We start from the raw sequence: 6,940 nt of genomic DNA, 5'->3' as shown, positions 1-6,940 counted from the left end.
GTTTTTCGGGCCCTACTCGACCGGATTGTTTTGGGTGGACTAGCAATAAAGATAATAACATAATTCACATAGTACGATTAATTCAAATTGACAAACACAAAATCAATAAAGAAAAATAAATAAATAAAGAAATAATGAAAAAAAAAAAAAAAAAAAAAAAGGAGTTGGGTAGGAAGGGAGTAAGGGGTGGTGCGGCCGGAAGAGGAGCATCGACTCGTGCTAGGTCTCTTCACCGATCCTAGTAAGGTTCTTTGTGGGTTGCGTCCTCTCCAGTTTAACACCTCTGTAGGTGTTCTGTCTATTTGTCTGTGTAGTCGTCGTGACTGAGTTTCCGCTCCTAAAGGAGTACGCACCTGCATCTATCACAGCCAGATTGTGTTCCTCTCAACCCCGGGGATATCCGTCTGCGCCAGCCAAGGCGTCCATACTTTGAGATAATTGGTGCCAGTGTCGTTAACTAGACTCGTCAACTTTTCCATCTGGCAGATAAACCACAATCGATTTCGAATCTTTGGGATACTTGGAATTTCGGGGCGTTTCCATAGTGCTGCGATCTCGCTCCGTGTGGCTATTGCAAAATGTGCTATTAGTTTATTGTTTGCTTTGGACAGGCCCGTTAGTGGTCTATTCAAGAGGAATAGCCATGGGTCTGGGGGGAATAGTGAGGTCGAAGACTCTCTGTATCCAATGTCTAATTTCTTCCTGAGATACAGGACCCTTTATGGGGTGCCGGTATCCCTCTGCATTTAAAGGTCCCGATCACGTGACCGCGGCATGTAAACCAAGCAGAGGGATACCGGCACCCCATAAAGGGGCCTGTATCTCGGGAAGCAGGGGGTCCCCGGACCTGAAACCAAGATGTTCCGCTCCGGAGACCCTCTGCACATCTACAGTATGAATAAAACACATATATAAATAAACACTCGTTCCTTACCTTTGCGGCTATGTGCTATGGTAACGAAGCAGCATGAATGTATTTTTAATAATATTGCACAGTGAGCAGGGGGTTCCCTAAGCCAGAAATCAAAGCTCAGGGGACCCCCTGCCCCTGCACAATATTATTAAAATACAGAAATGCTGCTTCATTACCATAGCTGATAGCCGCTAAGGCAATGAAGGGGTTAACCCACCGTGTCTGCTTTATTGTGGGTAGCGGGGGTGGGTGAAGGGGGTATTTGGCCCTTGGTGTGAGTTTAGGACTTGCGGGAGGGTTGCGGGAGCACTTAACCTCTTCACATTAATACCGCTACGGTCATGAAGGGTTAAGGCAGAATAGCATGTTTATTGGGGAGATTTGCCCCCAATAAACATTGCAATAAACAACATACAGTTAAAATACATAAACAATAAATACATTAAATACATATTTTTAATGTGTGTGTTAAACCTCTCTGCCTTGACTGTAATCTATGTAAAGCCCCCTCCCCCTATTGTGTCTGTTAAGCTTCCCTGCCTTGACTAATCTGTGTAAAGCCCCCTCCCCCTATTGTGTCTGTTAAATCTCCCTGCCTGTGTTTCTGTGAGTGCAGTGTATGTAAATGTGGGGAGGGGGATCCCGATGTCCATACACTATAATGCAGCGTCTCACTGCCAATGACCCACCCATGAGGTCTAACCACCCTCACCCACTACCCACAAGGGAGGCCTACCCACATACCGCCCCCCCCTCCACCGCCCCATCCTGCCCATGGCCCCTCCGCTGCTGCAAAACAGAGACAAAAATAAAAACATCCAAAGTAATGTCCCCTAACCCCTTAATCACCATAGCGGTTATTAACCGCTACAGTCATTAAGTTAACCCACCCTCACCCACCACTCCGGATGCCTACATACCCTCCCACACTAACCCCCCACCCCGTCAGGCCTAACCACCCACTACCCACAAGGGAGGCCTACCCACATACCATTGGGGAACCCCCCCCCCACCCCCAGTACCCACAATAAAAACAATACACAGGCCCACAATAAACATCATTATATTTATTAAATACATTACCCACCCCCTGTGCCCCCCCATAAATACAAGATTTATCCTTTTACAAACAGGGTTCATAACGCAGCCCCACGCGAGTCCCCGGTGGGCTGGCGGGGCACCTGACAGACCTACAGGGTACCAGCAGCCCTTTTCAAACAGGTTCTGGAGGCCTGCTGGTGGGTCCCGCCAGCACCATGGCCCCCAGGTGGTCTCATTGGGTCACCGTGGGCCACAATTGGGTCCCCACAGTAGGCCCGCGGATGTCTGGGAGCCCCGGGTCAGACCCACAGGTGTCTGCGGGACCTCGGGTGGTTCCCACAGGGGTCTGGGGAATTCACGAGTGCTCACTACGGGTCTGCGGTGCCCCCACAGAAGTGGGACCACACATCATCATCCCCGCACCTATGGGTCGGCGTTGCCCCCACAGATGTGAGGGCACCGCTTCATCCCCACATGTGTCACCCATGGAACCACCAGCCTGATACCCGTGAGATACCCAAGGAGACCCGCAGGTGGTCTCCAGAGGTCCCACGCAGAACCACGGAACAAACCCTGAATGTTAAAAAACTAAACCTGGCCTATACATTCAATACATACACCCCCCTACCCCCCCCTACACCTACAGTACAATAATGTGCAGAATAACTATTATCCAGATATGGATAATAGATTAATTGCCAATTATTAAAAACATTAACTAGCATATTCAAATAAATAAAGTACTACTGACCTCATCAATAAGAAGTCTCCATCGCCAGCGACATCCTTGTCTTGCCCACAAAATACATAGCAAATACAAAGCCAATACATTGCAAGTACATTCAGATATCAATTAACCCCTTAAACACCTTATCAGATAATAACCGCAAAGGTAATTAAGGGGTTAAGCCACACTGGCCAGATACCCACCCTTCACCCATGAATTTGTACAGTGGCTTCATCATGCAACTATATATACAGTATATATATATATATATATATATATATATATATATATATATATATATATATATATATATATATATATTATATATATATATATATATATATATATATATATATATATATATATATATATATACAGTATATACACACACATGATGAACCAATATACAAATAAATGTAGAAGGGTTATCAAAACCATACTGTACTACAAATAACACTTCTCCATACAGACACACTACATTACAATGAATTTCCTTTAATAATCCTAACTGATCTTACAATCTAAATCATCAAATGCCAATGAAAAACCTCACATTCCAATCAATACATTGCATTTACATTGTATAAATGATGCATAAAATCTATGCACCATATACATTCTGCAAATGAATGTTAACAATATCATTGCAAGCAAAATGCAAATACCTCCAAACAAGTAAACTATTTTAACCAATCAAGTAAACAAAAATCAATTAGCAATCATTATTTACATCCCTAAACAATTGACAGTCCATCTCGAACAATGAAACAATTAACTAATTCACGCCTGGAGCAGAACAATTTAGCATGTGAAAAAATATAAGTACCAACCAGAATACAAACTTTAAAACCAAGGCTAACCCTGAACACAAGCACACAATACAATATCAACAATTACATCTATCTAATTTTAAAATACTTTAAACACACAGTAAAGCATAGCAGCATAGAGAAATTAATTTAAAACACATCAAATCAATCTTTTAAAACAACATCATTTCTTACCCTGTATGTATATATCTCTCTAGAGATATATACATACATACATACAGTGGCAAGAAATAATATACCACAAAAAAAAATACACATGTTAAAATAGCTTTTAAAAAAATTAACAAGTTAAATAAAATACATTTATTTAGTTCACTTACCATTAATTGGCCCCACCGACTTCCATTGCGCACCTTACTCACGAACCAATCTACCAGGCACAGGAACCCATAAAATAATAAACCATAAAAAAATAAACATTAAACTAAAAATCCAAATCAATCCACGGGTCTTCTATTTGTAATCCATCTTCATCTGTATTCTTCTTTCTTCTATCTTCTTCCGGGCGGGGTCTTCTTCCCGTCTTCGTCCACGCCCTCATCTTTTTTCTTCTCCGGAGGTCCTTCCTCCTCAGCGTCTGGCTTCAAAATGAGACGACATAGGCTTTTAAAGACCTATGACGTCACATTTTCATCATGGTTCCCACGGTCCTGATTGGGCCATGAAAACCATGTGTTTTGGCCGATAAAAAATAAAAATGATGACGTCACTTAAAGGCAATGAAAGCACAGCCAATCAGAATGGCTTTGCTTCAATTGCCTTTAAGATGACGTCATGAAAAGAAACATGGCCGTCCACACATGGTACGGTAGCCAATCAGAGCGTGGGAACTGCATCCCTACTCTGATTGGCTCTAGTATACCATGTGACAGAAGCTTGGGGGAGAAAATATGTGACGTCAATGAAAACCTGTCACATGGTACGGTAGCCAATCAGAGCGTGGGAACTCCATCCCTACTCTGATTGGCTCTAGTATACCATGTGACAGGGGCTTGCGGGAGAAAGGATGTGACGTCAATGAAAACCTGTCACATGTATTTAAAATACATAAACAATAAATACATTAAATACATATTTTTAATGTGTGTGTTAAACCTCCCTGCCTTCCCTGTTAAATACACAGGGGGTGTACTGTATGTTGTTTATTGCAATGTTTATTGGGGGCAAATGTCCCCAATAAACATGCTATTCTGCCTTAACCCTTCATTGCCTTAGCGGCTATCAGCTATGGTAATGAAGCAGCATTTCTGTATTTTAATAATATTGTGCAGGAGCAGGGGGTCCCTTGAGATTTGATTTGTGGCTCAGGGAACCCCCTGCTCACTGTACAATATTATTAAAAATACATTCATGCTGCTTCGTTACCATAGCACATAGCCGCAAAGATAAGGAACGATTCTTTATTGATGTCGGTGTTTTATTTATACTGTAGATGTGCAGAGGGTCTCCGGAGCTGAACCGCTGTGGTTTAATGCGGTTCAGCTCCGGAGACCCCCTGCACATCTACACTATGAATAAAAATGTATTTTAAATTTATTTATTTATATTCATGTATTTATTTATTTATTTAGATTTATTTATTTATTTTTTGGGCGGCTCCTGTGTGTGAATTTTTTTTATTGTGGGTAGCGGGGTGGGTGAAGGGGGTATTAGCCCCAACGGTGGTTGTTTAGGGCTTGCGGGGGGGTAGCGGGAAGGGATAACCCCTTCATGACCGTAGCGGTATTAACTGCTACGGTCGTGAAGGGGTTAAGTGCACCCGCAACCCCCCCGCAAGTCCTAAACTCACACCAAGGGCCAAATACCCCCTTCACCCACCCCCGCTACCCACAATAAAGCGGGCACGGTGGGTTAACCCCTTCATTGCCTTAGCGGCTATCAGCTATGGTAATGAAGCAGCATTTCTGTATTTTAATAATATTGTGCAGGGGCAGGGGGTCCCCTGAGCTTTTATTTGTGGCTCAGGGAACCCCCTGCTCACTGTGCAATATTATTAAAAATACATTCATGCTGCTTCGTTACCATAGCACATAGCCGCAAAGGTAAGGAACGAGTGTTTATTTATATATATATGTGTTTTATTCATACTGTAGATGCGCAGAGGGTCTCCGGAGCGGAACCTCTTTGGTTTCAGGTCCGGGGACCCCCTGCTTCCAGAGATACAGGCCCCTTTATGGGGTGCCGGTATCCCTCTGCTTGGTTTACATGCCGCGGTAACGTGATCGGGATCTTTAAATGCAGAAGGATACCGGCACCCCATAAAGGGGCCTGTATCTCGGGAAGCAGAGGGTCCCCGGACCTGAAACCAATGCGGTTCAGCTGTATGTGCTGTATGATAGGCTTAAGCTTGCTGCATGGTCACAGCTTTGAGCACAGCCAGTATTATGGTATACCCTATCCCATAGCTTCTTTGCATACCCAGTTTATCAACCCCACACTAATGAGACCCATTAAGGTCGAAACAGCTGTCTGTGGGTGGTTTTCTGGGTATGCACCTTAACCCTGGCTGTGCTCAAAGCTGTGACCATGCAGCAAATTTAAGCCTATAGGGAACCATGTTAAAAATGGTTTTTGAAGCAAAAAGTGGCACTGCGTGCTCATTTGCATGTCATTTCCCAGAATCCCGTGCTGCAGTGGGAGTGCTGTATGCTGGGTGATAATGGTGAAAGGTGGGGTTGCAGACCTGCCTAAGACATGCAGATGAGCATACAGTTGTATTTGCATATATATATATATATATATATATATATATATATATATATATTAATATTAAAGAGCATTAAAAGTATGTTTTTAAAGTTTTTCTTTGATACATCTGATACTGTACAGTAGGTTCTATGAGTTCTGTTAGCCAACCTATGTATGCCAGTGTGTGACACTCAGATAAATGATATTGTGATAGGCGAGCTATGCACTCATTTGGAATGTTTTCTGAACAAACGTGAGTTCGGTAATGTGACGGGAGGAGGTAACCAGGCTATCTAATAAAGGTTAAGCCCTCTGGTTACTCCTGAAACCGTGAGGTCCCTGGTAGCTACATAAGCACCATAAACCAGGGATAATACACATTGAAAATAAAGTGACCCCTGCTTTTTTCTGTTTTCATGTTCCCTTGGCCCTAGAACTGTGAGATTTCTTGCGTGTCAGTTTTAGGGGTGATATTTGGGTAGAAATACATGTATTTTGTTTGTAGGAGTTCGGGGGCCGAAGCTACCAATATTCTTTTAATTCTCCCCCGCGAGCATGCATGATTTGCCGGTACGTTGGGTGAATTACACCGAGGCAACCCAGTGTCCCCCAGACGCCTCGATTTTGAAATATCCCAAATCCATTTCCTGTATAATAATAATAAGGGTATGGGGGGCCCATCTTCCATGGGTTACAACTGACCTTATAGCACTCTACCAGTTCAGAGATGCCTTGAGGAAA

The sequence above is a fragment of the Ascaphus truei genome, chromosome 3 (assembly GCF_040206685.1).
Source record: "Ascaphus truei isolate aAscTru1 chromosome 3, aAscTru1.hap1, whole genome shotgun sequence".
In the NCBI taxonomy this organism is placed as follows: Eukaryota; Metazoa; Chordata; class Amphibia; order Anura; family Ascaphidae; genus Ascaphus; species Ascaphus truei.
Note: the sequence above shows the minus strand (reverse complement) of the source record.